Source organism: Ptychodera flava, chromosome 22, assembly GCF_041260155.1.
Source record: "Ptychodera flava strain L36383 chromosome 22, AS_Pfla_20210202, whole genome shotgun sequence".
Classification (NCBI taxonomy): domain Eukaryota; kingdom Metazoa; phylum Hemichordata; class Enteropneusta; family Ptychoderidae; genus Ptychodera; species Ptychodera flava.
In genome coordinates, this window is record NC_091949.1 from 26,154,205 (window position 1) to 26,171,070 (window position 16,866).

At 37.6% G+C, this 16,866-nt stretch overlaps 1 long non-coding RNA gene across 2 annotated transcripts; it reads left to right on the forward strand.

Annotated features, from left to right (window-relative positions):
* Positions 1-1,588: 1,588 nt before the first annotated feature.
* LOC139123052 (uncharacterized) lies at positions 1,589-14,290 on the forward strand. 2 transcript variants are annotated; one of them, XR_011549570.1, is made up of 3 exons: positions 1,589-1,827; positions 5,693-5,808; positions 13,684-14,290. It is a non-coding gene; the product is annotated as an uncharacterized lncRNA (long non-coding RNA). The 2 variants fall into 2 exon arrangements; XR_011549569.1 differs by having other exon boundaries at positions 1,591-1,827; positions 5,699-5,808.
* The last annotated feature ends 2,576 nt before the right edge of the window (positions 14,291-16,866 follow it).

Consider the following 16,866-nt stretch of genomic DNA (forward strand, 5'->3'; position numbering starts at 1 on the left):
GACCAGTCCCTTTAGTTGACTTTAGCAATTATGACTCTCAAAGGCAGGCACGTTTTATAACAACGACTAAGATCATAATCTTTCGCAAAATGCGCTCGTTCTTCATGCAGTCTCATAACGATTTGTTAGGGTTGTCATCGATATCGCCACAGCAGTTAAACATGGGATACTTCCCTTTTCGTCACACATCGTTCATTCAAATGACAAATGTGTGGAGTCAGTAGACGACAGCCTATCTTGTGATAGTATTTGGTAGCCGGTATCATGACAGTTTGTGTTCGTGTCGGCTGCACAGACGATCTGCCCTCTTGTGAGTTCGACTTTCTGAAAAACAAGATATGACTTGCGACAAAATTGCTTATTTGACACACAACCAGGAGATCTGCATTACATTTCACACCGGTATGTTTTTGAATATTGCCAATATACTCTTCGCCAGTGGTTTAATTCAACCAAAGGACCGTGCTTCAACCACATCAAAAATCGACTCGGAGGCGAGTCGAGGCTGTTCAGTGGCAATGTTAGCTTCACCGCTCGAAAGTTATTCTCGGAAACAGGACGGCAGCATTGGTCAGGGCCGGATTTCGCACATTATATGGAAAGCTGTGGTTATTTCTTCGAAATTATGTGATTGGACTGCATACTTCTTCTTTGGGCCTTGGACTTTCGCCGCCGAAACGTCAATTAGCAAACAAATCACAAGATAGTTCAGTCACATGAATCCGTAAATTTTGATGCATCGATCTATCGTGATGAATTCTGAACTAACGCGCATTAATTTCAGAGTTAGGGGAATTATTTGTACTAGTTTCGAGAACTTATAATATCAGTATACTCATTGATATAAAAAATAGACCGTACTGCTGCATATCAAATCAACTTTTAGACGATGAACTTCGAAGTTTTACATTGTACACATTTTTATATTAAAAACACTTTTCCGGAAAAGCGGGTGTATGGGAAAAGATACCGCGACTGTAGCGACTATTGCTCAAGAAAATGTCTTTTCCACTTTCTGCATTTACCTTCGTGGTCCATTAAATCCAACGTCAAGTCATAGTGAACTCTGAGCTCAGTCCCGCATGTAAATTGCGACCGTGATATACGATGATGGATTTCATTAAAAAAGTGCTAGAATTTCGCTTTTCCCGTCAGTAGGCCTACATGTACAGGTTGGTAGTTATTATATCAGACTGATTTCAAACCGTGTTCATATTTCCCAAAGTTTTAATTAGGCCTAATAGCTGCTATATTTTGACCATCTTGATAAAGATCTCGCCACCGGAATATTCATGAAGGTAAAAAATGCGTAAATCGAAATCCCATTGTGTACATGCTGAGAGGTAAACTGCACAGCTGGCAGCCTGTTGATGAAAATTGACCCCCTAGCTAGCTCGTAGCCTGCTGCTCTCTTTCTTTCTACCTCCATGCTTTAGCTGGCGAAAACGAATATATGGTTCAGTTAGCAATATTTTTATTCAACGAGAGCAAAAAAAATAACATTTTCTTCAAGATTGAGTGAAAAGTGATAGTTATCAAATTCTTTGCAAAGTTCGTTTCGTGAATATTTGAGCACTTGGGGAGCCATACTCAGAAGACGCCATTGTTATGGATAGCGTCGCGTCGCCTTCTCAACGTTGCGTTCGTCTATATTTTAGTACTGACACGTCCCGCCGGTGTCTAGGAATGTCCACTAAAGACTCTAATCTTGAAATCCTGGACCGTCTCGACGACTATGCGGTACGTTTGAATCTAGTGCCAGTGTGGTGATCGCCAAAGAGTCCTGCATCAGCTGAACGGTTCTCGTGTAAGCTTACAATTTACCAGGTATGTATGTACAGTATTGTATAGCTATTCACTTATTCTTGACCAGCCAAGTGTCTGGGATGGGATACGTCTACTCCTTCTGGTATAAACGTGTCCAGCAAAATCTGTATCTGGCACAGTATCGAACGTTTGTTTGTTTTAAATCATCGATATTCCTGATAATTTCAAACGAATAATGAACATCGAATTTCCGGGTCACTTTATGCTAATGAGTGTTGATACCTGTCAGGGACTGGACAAAAATTACGGGCGGGGGGATTGATTGGTGTTTTTAGAGGCCTGTGTTGGCACCAGATTGTCTCACCAGAAAATTTACCAACCAGATTACAGTTTCAATGGAAAACAAAAGGTAGTCCTCCTACATACTTAAACAAAGCAATCCCAGGGATCAGCAAAGTGCCTTATAAAATGGAAAATAATGACCCTTCAAAAAGTGTTAGCAAGGAAAAGATTGTCCCTCCAAAATTTTCATGTGCCCTGTGAGTCACAGTCTGTATAAATGATATCTTAATAATTGACATATAAGTTCTCATTTAACTTTGAACTGTTAAAGAATACTTTTAACCTTTACAAAAAATCACTAGGGTGAAAGACAATATCACATTTTTTGTTCACATCTGTTTTTTTAAACCAGTATTCTCATCATGTATATTTATATCAATTGCCAAACATTTATATAAGCACAGATTTAGCTTGCGTTTTATTTAAAATATCTGTTCGGATTTTCTTCAGAAACAAGAATGTTCATGTTAAGTGAATAAACATTCCGGTGAAATTCCAAAATCAAATTTCTTTCTTACACATTCACTTTTAACCATCTCAGTCCAATCAATTGTATTAACAGTGTTCAAAATAACACCTGTCTGGCAGTTCGAGACTGGTTGTTTTTCTGCAGGACTTGTAAAATAAAAAGGTTACCAGTCTTGCGGACAGGTTGACTTTAGCGTGGGGAGTCTTCTTTAAAAATATGTCTGCTATTTTTTCTCTGGGCTCCCATTCAAATTTTTATGGCAAGACAGTTTTCTTTCCCGTAAATTCATCCTACTCAACAGCGCATAACAAAAATACTTAGGCACAAAAAGCAATCGCAGTATCAGGACTGGTAAGTTTTTGGCAGGACAGGCAACTTTTTGAAGTTACCAGTCCTGGTGACTGGTTGATTTTTTCCACAAATTTCGAACACTGGCATTAATATCAATAATTAAGCATCTATAAACACACAGATATAGCTATTGATTTATTGCAAAAAATCATGGTTTCCTCATGGACTACAATGTATATTGAATAATCCAAAAATCAAATTTTTTGTACACAGATGTATTTTGCATCCAAATTCCAACTACTAGAATTACATAAATTATCAAACATGGATAAATGTACATAAAATGCATGTTGCATAGGGGAAAACTGTCAATATTTTGCCTAACAGATTCCAATGTATTAAATTTGATATTTTTTTAGTAAAGCACTGTATTGGCCACATCCTGTTTTCAAATAGTTTCAATAGTTGCGCAAAAATGGTAACCCTGCCCCAAAGGCATGCATGACAATTCAAAATACTTTTTTAAAAATGGACCCCAAAAAGGCCTTACCCCCTGTAATTTCTGTTCAGTCTCCATGAAAAGTAATCCAAGGAACACATGATTTATACGCTCTATTGTTTGTTGAACCTCTACTCAAAATGGCTGTGCATGAAGGTTAATAATAAGATAATGAAGATTTGCTATCCTTTATTTTCTTTTGAAACTGTAATCAGTTGAATGTTGGCCGATTTTTAATTCAATCCCACAAGTCCACTTATTCAAGCTCAAATTTATGTATGCACAATGGCTCAAGGACAGAATAGGGCCCATTGATATTTTTTGACCTTTTTTTCTATAGTCATAGGAGACATTACATTTAATGATTTATGTTGTCAATTTATTTCCTTTGTCACAATAATAGTATTAATTTAGAAGGTTATAAATAATGCAAAGTTACATGTACATGACGACTAGCATGTTTAACCTTGCACCCTGACCCCCTGGTACTCTATGACGTCATCAGACATTTATGTCTGAGCCGGGTTCAAAGGGTTAAAGAACCACTAGCTGTAAGTCTTGAAATTTGTTTACCTCAAAATACATGTATCTCCCCATTTTGTCCTGGTTTTCTGAATTCTGCCCTATAGTATCGTTTATGTAACTTGTGTGACAAATTATTGATATGTTGGACTTGCACAACTCTACAAATTGCTAAGGACTGTGATTTTTACTGTGCGCACCGGTAGGATTTCTCCGAGAGTGCCCCTGCTTTGCAAACATAGACAATTACTCATACACTGCAGCACAAGAGAGTTACCTGTACGACCACGGATAAGGCTAATTCACGTGCCGCGAGCCAAAGTTCAGTTTGCATGATTAGCATTTTAAGCTAGTAGAAATAGGTGAATTTTCACTCTAATTCACTTTATCGATTAATCTTCACTGTTAAATCACATTTAATGAGGCCTTGTATGTGCATAAAGTGGTGACCTGTGATATGTGTGTTCACGAATTCAACCTGTGCTGGCCGGTAAGGGACTGGAAAAATTTATAGGGAGGGAGGGCGAATTTTTCAAAACGATGCTGAGAAAAGTGACTCTCCCCAATCGTTATGCTGTCCCTGTATGTGCTATAGTCAACGTCAATAATATTTTATTTGACAGATCTTAAGTAATTCATGATGTGACGCCTCATCCCACCAATATGAAGGCTATTGCACTAATACTGGCAAATAAGTTAAATTCAGGTCAGAGGTCATCCTGGTTACTTGATATTTTTGCTGTACACTTTCCTCCCATGATGGCCGTCCAGCAAAAATCAGACCTATAGCCATATTGGCTGGGTCAAATGTCATCCTGGTCGCTTGATATTTTAGCAGAAATCTTAGTTAACATAATCAATCATCTCTTTCCACTAAACTTCAGACCTCCACCTCTGTTAGCTACAGTGTTGGGTATTGAAATTGTTTAACATTTCACACTACCGGTATGACTGAGGTGAGCCCAACTTCACTGCGGGAATGTATGAACTACATGCATTAGCATGAACTCTGTGTGACCAAACAATTCAGAGAATGTTGCCCCTGAGTGGCCCATCAAATGATGAAGTAAGGGCCATTCAACATTTTATCGCATGAATTGCACAATGCTCTGTGCATTACATTGGACTGCTTTGTGCAGTTTGTGTGAAGATTTCAGTGCAGATATGCACAGTATACAGGGTTTTTGCTTGTATGCACTGTGATGGGATTTAATGTTTTGGCAAATATTTAATCACATTGCAATCTTTATCTTGTCCAAAATTGCATGTACAGTCCCAGTGTTAGTTAATAATAAGTGTATACATCACCAAAATTAGAACATTCTCACAAACTTATTTTGGCTTGACGTTAAAATCATAAAAACAATGCTAGAAGATACAGCTAGTGGGGCTTAAGTTAACATGAGATTAATTTTAATCTTACCTAAACATGATATGTCATTTTATTTCTGTTTCTGCTGAAAATGAAATGTGGTGTTACTTTCAACATGCACATTTTAGATATTGATATGACCATTGATGTAAAAAGAGTCAATTTTCATCAATGGTCTGACAGTCTACCAGCTCTGAGATACTGCAGGAATGCATAGTGCAGTGTGAATCCAATGAAGTTGAGCCTTTTCAGGCAATGAAAACGCTTGATATATTTCTGATTCAAATATGTGTTGATGGACTGTCAGATTAATATGGTGATTCATCGTCATTATTGTCACGTGAAATCTGATGATTCATCATCTGTGTTTTAAGATAATTTAATTTTTCACAGTAGGATTTTTAACTCTTTTTATTTATTTCCTTGCAAGTTGCAGGTCCCGTGGAGATATTTATTAGGCGTTGAACAAATAAGAAAAGTGTAGTGCCCCAAGGAATGACAGAGTCACACGAAAAGGCATGCCAACAACTGAGAAGAATATGAGAGGTATGTACTTCATACACATGTACAAAGTCTGCACTGATAAGTTTTTTGTTTAAAGTTGTGAACTTTGAAGGACATGCTAACCAAAGCACCAGTGTTGGTGAATTATGGTACATGAACATGGTTAAGCAGAACCATTACAACACAAAGTAAGACAATTTTACAATGATGTTTGGTTATATTTGCAGAGCACCTAGCTAACAGCAATAAGCAACAAAATCTGCGTTTATAATCTTCTTTTGAAGATACAAATGTAATTGATAGTGATGTAGCTTAGCCCATGTCAAACTTTGAAATCACAATGAAATGTGTAAAGTCTGCAATTTATATAAGAGAAGCAGAGTGTTGAAACAACTTAAGGGGGCTCGTACATGAGTTCCAAACACAAATGTACATGACATACAATAATTGCATAGTCAAACCTAAGAAATGTTCTTTTTAACTCTGTCTCCCAACACTTGCCAAAATATTATTGAAGGAATCCTTGAAGTGTACTTTATGAACTTTGTACGAGAAACAAAACATCTAAACAATATCACAAGACAAACTGTCGTTAGAGAGTTTGTTGCAAATTGTGTAATGAAAGATGAAACAAGCTTCTGTTCTGATAACATGTTCCAGATTTCATGACATGCTCAAAAACCATAATTTTATCTTTTACTAAAATAGTATGAAACTATTTTCCTATAAACTTAAACCTAAACTACAATCCAGTGGAGACTATGTCATCAGCGATGACTTCTAGTTCAAGCACCAACAGATTAACTCTTAAAGGTATTGAATTTGATCCCAGGGCCTAGGAGTGGCACATCTAAAACAGTGTGTATCTTTGCATCAGAGGCGGAATAAACTATGAGTCAGGGTTCGCGCTAACGTTCGCCACAGTCGCAAATTGCGAATAGATGTCCGATGTGGCGAAAAAAAATGCTACGCCTTCGCCACACGTGGCGAAAGCTCGTGACTGGGTGCCGTGTTGACCCTAGACGCCTTCGAAAGTCACGTCAGTCCTGCGATCCCAGACTGACGGTTTTCTCGAAGGACCAATAATTTCGATATGCGGGTGTTCATTGTGATCGATCCAAAATATGTACTGGATAATTTATGTAGCCTACTATTCTAACAACTAGTCGTTTTTACAAATAAGTCTACGTTATTTTCCGCAATCCAAATTTTCCAGCATAAACGCTGCAAGCATCGTACGAAACATTTGACCACGTACGTCGCGTCAGGATGCAAGCATGAAGGGTAATTTGAGTTCACGCCGGCCAGCATAGCAGCCACAACGTATTCAAAACAGCGTGCACCATCGTTAATCACGCCGGTTCTGTCACTTTTAACGTATCAAAATAACCCTTAGATCGGTCAGACTATCGAAATATTCAGTCATTTAAATATCTAGCCTTTGAACAAAATAATTCGTTGCTTTGTCGTACGTCAACCGATGATCGACGGCAGAGTTCCTGACCATGCAACTGACAGACTGAAATGATGGCGTTGGACTTTGCCCAGAGCTTAAATGAGCATGCATGAAAAAGTTTCAAGATCCCCAGTTTGTATACTCTGGTCCGTGTACGGTTTGGGTAGTTTCGAGACACCCAAACAATGCAAATGTGTTACGAATGCACGGTACGATGCGATGCGGCTTGCGGGCAGCTACGATTGCCAACTACAAATAGTTTATTGATTGTTCTCAGCTGGGAAAGAAACTAGGTTTAAAATATCTTACGAAAAAAAAAGGAAATAAGGAAACCACCGAGAAGAGAACAAAGACAGACGAACCACGGTCTAGAACATGGTCGAACAAATTTCAGCAAGTTTTTTGTCTGTGCATGGAAGTATAATGTGAGACTACAGATAAGTCGGTTGATCATAGATTTGTCGTATTGACGAACTGCTCTTTTGATTTTTCACTGAGTTTGCGAATTTAACTAATTTTCAAAACCTAAGAAATTTTTTAATACCAATAGTTTTCTTTGATACTTTATGGACAATGCTTTGCATAGTCAGGCAATCACTGTAATTTTATCCAGATCACCAGATAACGGTATAAAGCAGTTTTTAAATCATGTAAAAAATAAAAAAGAGGAACAATTATGGCCAATGGTTAGACTTTGATGATTTTTTCATAACATGTTGTGCAAGTTTTGTTCCAAGAACTCTATTTGTTGTTTGTGTCATAATAAAGGTTAAAAATAAACAAAAGTTTTTTGTCCCTGTCTATAAAGAGAGGGGTCAATTTATTCACCAGCATTCATGAAATATAGATCTGAACGGAGTTAAGACCAATTTTTGTTTAATAAATATTTTTTTAATTGAAGGACAGACAACTTTCACAAAGGACCTGGAGTTTTACCGTGCTCCTGGTCATTATTATCTGCAGCTATAAAATTGGCAGAAAATGTGCTCAGCAGTTTATCTGTCAAGGAATTAAAGTGTATGTACAACAGCCCTGGCCCAACATTTGGATAATAAAGTACAAACGTTATTGAAAATAGGGTTTGTGCAATTTGTATGTGAAATTGATTTGTTGGGTGTGGCTAATAAAAATTGCTTGTGGCTAAAAAAATTTTGATCATTTTAGCCACACTAACAGACTGTGGCTACAATGAAAAAATTCCTAGCGCTAACACTGTGAGTGTATCTATTTATCCAGGAAATCTTAATCTCGACTGCTATGTTTGTACCGTACACACATAGAGCCAGTCAACGTTAGGGACACAAAAAAAAACACAAGGAACAAACAGGCAGTGGTTTTGAACAAAATCAATGTACCCGGTACTTCAAAATGAAAATATTCATACCTTGACGCACTTTGAACATAGCTCGTAACAAAGGACAATGGAAAGCCCATGGAACTACGTGTACAACTATAACAGCCACTCATGTAGTTGGTGCACAGTGAAGATTTTTCAGATCAACAACTTTTACGGATGGTGGACTTACCTTTCCTACTGCAAGGCAATTGTTATCTAACTCGATTTAGCATGAAATTTTTTTATGGACTGTGAGGTATGTAAGAGTGCCTTCAACAGCATACTCCGAGTTCCAAAACCGAGTCGGACTTACAAGTCCGAGTACTTGGACTTGCATACTCCGAGTAAAACTGCTTACTCGGACTTGTATACTCCGAGTACATGACCTACTCGGACTTGAATACGTCGAGTTACACTTGCTTATAGAAAAAAAACAATGCTGGAAAAAACACAGGAACAGCGTATACACTGCAGTGCATTTCCAGTCGCTCAGAGAAAAGAGTTTTTAACGCAATCTGTCTGACCTCTGATCCGATCTGTGTATCTTGTACAACACGCTCAAGTCATCGTCGAGTGTAGCTACCGTCACGCAAATTATGAGTTTGTCTTGTCTTTTCGTTTCATTACCGGATCAGATCCTGATTTGATACATGACTTGAATTGGGCACAAAAACGTTTCAAGATCACCGCGATGCAGCGCGGCAAGTTATTAGAACACGGACGCCATAATTGATGACCTGTCGACCTGTGACGTCATGGCCGTGGTTTGCTGGCGTAGCGAGGCCATGATAAACTTGCCCAAGCATTTTAGGCATATTATATCTTGATAAAATAATTAAACTAGTAATTTTCAAAATAAAATGAGCACAGTGCGCTCGTCTATGGTATGAACCGAGTGCGAGTGACCACTTGGTCGTAAATAATGACCTGACTTGACCTGTGATGTCATGCATTGATTTAAGTTCGCTGGACCGATTGTGATATCGAACTGAGTAACTGACTGGACTTGCCTGAAATTTATTGGTTTTTAATGCAAATGTTACGTCTAAGTCATCTTTCAAAAACTTTGCCGCCGGCCGTGGCAGTAGCTTTCTTCTGAGGGTAAAATCACGGTCCCGGTCCCTCCTTGTGGAGGGACCGTGGTTAAATATACATTGCGCAACAGATTACAAGACATCGTGAAAATGATTTTTTTTTCAAAAGAGCAGATTTTCGACATATCGATCCGCGCTAGCCGTAAACTCTGTGAGTAATAAAATACTTTTTTCGACAGATCGTTTCTTGTCCGGCATGGCAAAATATGCATTTATAGGAACACGTATTACTCGGCGTATTCAAGTCCGAGTAGGCCATGTACTCGGAGTATACAAATCCGAGTAAGCAGGTTTACTCGGAGTATGCAAGTCCGAGTACTCGGACTTGCAAGTCCGACAGGGTTTTGGAACTCGGAGTGTATAGTTTGAGATACTCCTACATACCTGGGACTGTTGACGCGGTGTTTACAGTTGTTACATGGTGGCAAATCCTTGTCGAATCGACGACTGCTGCATAAACAGTCACTGAAGAATCTGTGCATGCATTTACAAGCACTGGATATTTTTACCATTTTTAATCGAAAACCGTTCGTATACGTGTATGATGGTGACAAAAACAACATAAGGAATCTTGCGTACATTGTTACTGATTACTTTGACCAAACAAAAATCACCCAAATGCTGAACGATGATCATACAGAACTCTTCAGGTTGCAGGATTAAATGACCCCAAGCCCGATCTCAGTCAACAGTGCCGGGCTCGACGTCTACTCTATCAAACTGGACAAGAGAATATACTAAATTTACCTTGAAAAAAATTCAAATTGTGTATCATATTGAAAAAAATCTACTGGGGCCACGGAGCGAATTTAAAAAACCAACAAAACCCAACAGAAGCAGTGGAATGATCATTATTGTGCAAGGTCGTTGTATTATATGTCAGGGTAAAAAAATTGTAGCTTTGAAATTTCTGGACGGTATAAAAGGCTCAGTGGTAAAAATGTTTATTCATTGTTGACATCGTATCGATCTGATTGACACAACAAATGTTTGATCGTGCATCCCCTCGTGATTGGCAGCTGTTTGAAAGCTTTCCCCTATTGTTCTTTGAATGCTTCGAACACAATTGCAGGGCTCGACATAAGCGCTAGCCCACTAGCCCGAGGCTAGTAAATTTTCCAGAGGACTAGTAAAAATGTCTTCGGAGGTAGTCCTGCGGACTAGTGCAATTTTCAAGTTCCGTAGTTGTCCAGGAAAGTTTATCGCTACAAAACTAATGGGACGCCAGGCCACTCATTCGATAAGAATGAACCAAGCCTCGATCATTTTATATAAAAATACACTAAATTTTACCCAAACAAATTGGACAGTGAAACAGTGAAGCAAACTTTATTGATCACCAACTTAAAATGAAACAGTTTACCTGCTACGGAGAACCAAATTGTACTGTACATGCCAGTAACATGGCCCTGGGAAACATGGCTCAACGCTGAGCATCAAACGGAATTGTCTGCACGTCGTGTGTTTTGGTTTGCTTGAAGCTCATCACTTCGCCTAAAAACATGAGCAACCCCACAATTTCGTTCAAACTCTGTATCCTTGCCTTTCAAAGAAGATTTTTCTCAAGATTTCTTCAGGGGCATTCCCAAACAACACCTCCGATAGTTCGTAGCCAGTTTGACCCTGCTTTAGAATGCCTCCACATGCTGACCTCCATATATAGTCAAGACCCCCTAGCTTGTTTGAAGCTGATCTTAAAAAGAGCCACCTAGCTTGCCAAAACAGTGCTAGGGCAAGTTGCTACTGCTTGTACAGGTGAGGGAATTCCTCACAGATAATAACTTGGTCCTAGCAACTTATTGTTTTGCCATTTTAGTGGAAAAGGGTAAATTATTGGGGCAATAATAGTGAAGTGAACCTTAAAACAGTAGTGAAAAAACAACATATGAAATGGGTGTATCAGACTGTTGTATCCAATCACTTCTGGGAGTCATCGGTTATTTTTGTGCTGATCACATTTTGTTACCAGTAACTGGCAAAAACTTATAAAAGACACAAGCACATGAAATGGTAAAATGCAACATTTTTACTATTAAAAACTAAATTTTTAACAAACCATTATTACAAATGAGAGGTCCTCCCCACAAGCTGGTCAATTTTAAAATGTGATATATGTCAAAAATATGAAGGCACTCCACAGGAACATTTGTGAATGGCTGTACGAATTTCAGTTCTGGAGAAACAAATCTGTCCCCACCATGAACAAACATGTTCTTTGCAAATTAATGGTGCACTACCTGAGCTATGAAGAATTTTCCAACAAATTCATTCCTACGTCTGATTTTATTCTTGATGGCAATAGGCTATTTTCATGACCTCTCCTCCTACACAGGACATTTCATTCAGGTTATTTTTGTGGTTTATATATGATTCAAAGTTAAACATTTTGCAGTAAGCAAATGTGCTAGTCTTGCATGAAAGTTAGTTATTGGGTTTAAAAACCTTTGCGACAAAAAATATGAGAATGGTCATATATACACCTCTTTACAACATGAGAGCAACATTTGGCTTTGCTTTAGCAGGACTAGTAGATTTCATTTAGGACTACTAAAAGTGAACTGCTACTAGTCCTTCGGGCTAGTGGATGATTTGACCTTGCGTCGAGCCCTGCCACAGCATCGCAGCAGTTTTCGCATCAAAAATCAACTTAAAATGGATATAATGAGAGAATTTCACCAACAAGGTGATGCCACAAGTATTCACAAAAGTAATATATTGGAACAATGCTTTAATTTACTCTTTGGTTGTTGAAAACTCCAGATTTTCGGGAGCATTCGTTGATGCTGTTACCATGTGCCACTCATGTTGGATTATGAATGCCCAGGGAGATAGGGGGTATTTATAGGCTCCGAGTCCCCCTGCCTTTAATCCATACTGGCACCCATACGCAGTCAGTTCAGTCTTTGATTTGGGTGATTCCCCAGCATGACATGCCTCTTTTTAGTTCAATATATGTAATGTTACAAGGCACTGTAGGTCAAAGCTGCATGGTACAAAAATATTTCTACCTCAATATTCCATCCTAATTTGACAGATTTATATTCTAACGTATATGTCTTACTGTATTAGTTCTCGACCAACGTACAAAGACTTGGTCCATTTGCTGAAGCATTAATTGATGATATGTTTTGCAAAATTAATAGTGGAAGCACGACCATACACCATGTGTCTTGGAGATACATTGATGTTAGTCTCTCCTAACAAAAACAGGAATATTTAGTAAATAATAAAATAGGCAATGAATCAGTGAAAAAACATTTTTATCTTCATATTTGTATATTATGGCATAAACTTGTCAGTTGTGCAACAGTACATAGATGACCAGTTTATTCATCAAGGGAGCATTCAGTTATTACAGCCAGCACAATTTGAATGGGTTGGGGTTCACTTTAAATTGTTAAAAAAGTAGTTTAAGTGTTCAAAACATTTTTTGGGAGATAAAATGATTCGCTGCATTATTTCACTCTCGGTAGTCATTTAACTGTAAATCTGAACAAAAGTATAATTATCTGCCACTAAACATCTTGCCTTGGCAACTCTGAGGCTTGTCTTATTGTAAATCGAGCTCACTGAGAGCAATGAACAATTTCTATTACTTACATATTAAAGATATAGCAAGTTTTGTCAGGGAAAATATTTAACAGTGACCTGTTGACCACTAGTACCATGAAAATAGAAATGTTTAGTTGAAATTCCAATATCATTACTGTTGTCCACATCTGAACCTTCAAACACCCTATTTGAATCAAGTACATTTGTATCAATTGTCAAACACCTCAGAAAGCACAGAATGTGTTTGTTAAGCATTGTAAAAAAATTATTCATAGTTTTCTCATAGACTCCAGTGTATAGTGAATCAACATTTCAGTGAGATTCAGAAATCAAATTTCTTGCATACATTACCATTCTAGTCTAATGAAGTACTTTCAAATGAATTATCAAAGGTCTATAAATACAAAGATTTAAACAAAAACAAACTAAATGGATAATGTACAATTCTGATGATTTATTCTGTGTATCGTTATTTACAGAAATTGAAGGACGCAAACGGGGCTATCCAAGGACTAGCATGAAGCTGAAGACATTTGGTAGTTGTGTGTGTTTCTTCTGAGGACAGCGAGCAGGACAGAAGTTGCAAGGGTGGTGCCTTTATTCGGAGACACTTGCCATGGGATAGAGAGAGAAGTGAAACTGCGTACATTATGGAAAAACACTTGCATCAAAGGAAATGCATATTGAGGCTACCTTGCATTGAGGGCGTGGCCCCAATCAGACCAGAGCCTGAAGATGAGGATGTTGGGCCACACAGTACTAGAGATTTCCCACAATACATCATGATTTGTACCAATGTAGATTCCCCTGTGAAGTCTGTCATGTCTCCCATGTGTAGACAATTCCTGGACCACGTGTAGAAATTCTGAGAACGTACTTTTAAAAACACCTTTCTTCTCAATTCCCATTGTAAAGGATTAAGAAAATTGTGCTTGATTGAGAGAAGAGAAAGGATTTTTGTAAATTTTCCACTGATTGTGTCCTCAGCCATACAGAATAAAGTGATGGAAAGTAGGGAGAATTGTTGCACCTGTTTTATGAAACAAAAGGATATTGATTTTTTCCAAATAGAAAAGACAAAAGAAATTTACATGCTAACTATTTTCAGAGAATGACCCCTTCAGTTGGTAATAACTTGCTTCCCAAAACTGTGACATTTGTAGTACCTGAAGAATGTGACTTTTGTGGTTATTTAATGGTTTCTTTGAAATTTATACTGCAATATTTCAACGTACTTTTAATAAATATAATTAATCAATTATCGTGAGACTTCACATTATTGCTTTTATGCAGAACTGAAAAAGTTACAAGAAAACTAACGTCGTTGGTACAAATCGAACAGCATTGTGGGTAATTGATTGTACTGTGGGCCATGAGCCGTTATACAGACAAATGACAATATCAACAGCGCTGACAACTCATTACAGGACAATGTTTAATGTATAAGCATATGTTTTTGCATTTTCTTGATTCTGCTAAAAGCTCAATGATGCATTTTTAGTTTGAACAAAGACCACTCAACTTTTGAATTTTATTTACTAGATACAGGCTGTACTCATGTTATTACACCGACGAGTCATAAACAGTGATTATTTGTATAATTGTATTTTTTCGGAATTTTTTCTATTCTTGGTCAAGAAAGCTTCTCTGAGACCACAACTCCAATTGATTTGAAAGTTGGTGTGGAGGTTTTTAGGGTACAGCTCAGTAAGACTGTTTCAAATTGTGGTGAAGTTTGCATAATTGTATATTTGGCAAAATTTTTACCATTGTCTTTTGCCAAGTCTTTTTTTTTTAAATCGCTGCTACAATTGTACAGACGTTCAATGAATGACTTGAAATATTGGTTTCAAAAAGTCTGGTTATATTATTGTTTGTGATTTTTTTTCAGAAACCGCAGCTTTTGTTTAACACATGTGTCAATTATTGTAAATATTTCATTGGATTAGTATTATTCAGTGAATAAAAAGGACATTATTTTTTAATTGCATAACAGTTGTATGAACTCAAATTGTTGATGTGTGTAGTGTAACATGTGAGTATGAGTAAAATGAAAGAATACTAGTATATCATGAGAATACCGGTAATACATTTTAATCAATAATGGTAGATATTGTGCATACCATCCTATGGCAATATGCTTGCACATAATTCTGTAAACACAAAATGGAAGAATGCAGAAAAGATATTAAATATCCGCGCTGTACATATATATCAACTTGGTCCTGTTTGTTTCCCCATAATAGAACTAACTGCCCCATATCTATTTTCTAAGCATGTCTATGCATCATTACCAGTGTAATTGTTGATAATTGCACTGAAGTAAGGCCTTTTGAAATGGATCTGTCAAAAATAACATAAAGGATACAGAGGCCATGTTTAGAAGCAGAATACAAGGTTATTTGGTATACAATTATGGAAAAAAATGATGAAACAGTACAAAATGTGCAAAAGGTACAGGTTACTGTTTCAAGTGAATATCGATTCATGAGAAATTCAAAAATTAAAAGGAATGACAGCAGAGCAGTGATATTTTATTCGATTTCACGCAAGGTACCATGGAAAATTTAAGGCAAGAGGGTGGATTCCCATGATCACTAATTTCACGCAGAATCCATTGAAATCCTGCACAGGATTATTCAGGAGACTGTCTTATGGAATCCATTAAAATGCTGTAATGGATTCTGATGTGGATTCTAAAAGTGTTCCGTATATAGAAGAATCCATAATTGGATACCTTAGGATTCCCTGAGTACCCACAATGGATATCTCTGGATTCCCTTGGATTCTGATTGAATCCACGGAGGAATCCACAACAATGCTTGATGGATTCTGGCTTTTTCACATAGTGAAAGGCTTGTCACTGAAAGGAAACCAAATTTTTAGAAGTTCGGAAAGGTTTGGTCAGGTGTGAAAAGTCTACTCCCAAGGAATTACTGATAGCAAAATGGCTTATTTGCATAACAATGTAATTAATGGCAACTGAGTGAATGGAGATGCATATGCCTCTAAGAATGCTACCAAAACGACCCCCAAAATTGAATAGGGCTCTTCCCATCATGAAATCACAATACATGGAACATAAATTTGAGATGTAAGAATTAAGAGTCTGGTCATATTAATCCAAAATCCTCGCAACATATTTATACAATGACTGCACTTTGAGAGGAAAACAAAAGACAGAAACGCCTAGTCTTCTCAAGACTTCAGTTTTTACGATCCCTGACCTTTTCAAGTCGGGGTTTAACAAACGGTAGAACGTAAACCATTCATGTTACTTTGTCATTTTAGGGCTTATGCGTGTACATATGTCTGCAAGGCATTTGCACTCTTCCCTGGGTCTGATGCAGGACATGGCATGAAGAGGTCAAATTAGCATAAAGCCTTTATAAAGGGCTTTGGAACGGAGAGCTAGGAATTGGTGTACATTTGCAACAGTCAGGACTATTGGTGAATGAAAACATATTAAAATGTTAGATACTTGTACCTGATAAAGATATTTCTATAAAGAGGTATGCAAGAAAAAGTATCGAAAACACTGGGACAAGTTGAGAGGACAACGATACATACCTGGATTACACAACGGCTGTCCAGCTGATGTTGTATAACTATGATTGCGGCGATTTAGGTACTTGTCGACATGTCGCTGTTGTTGAAAAGTT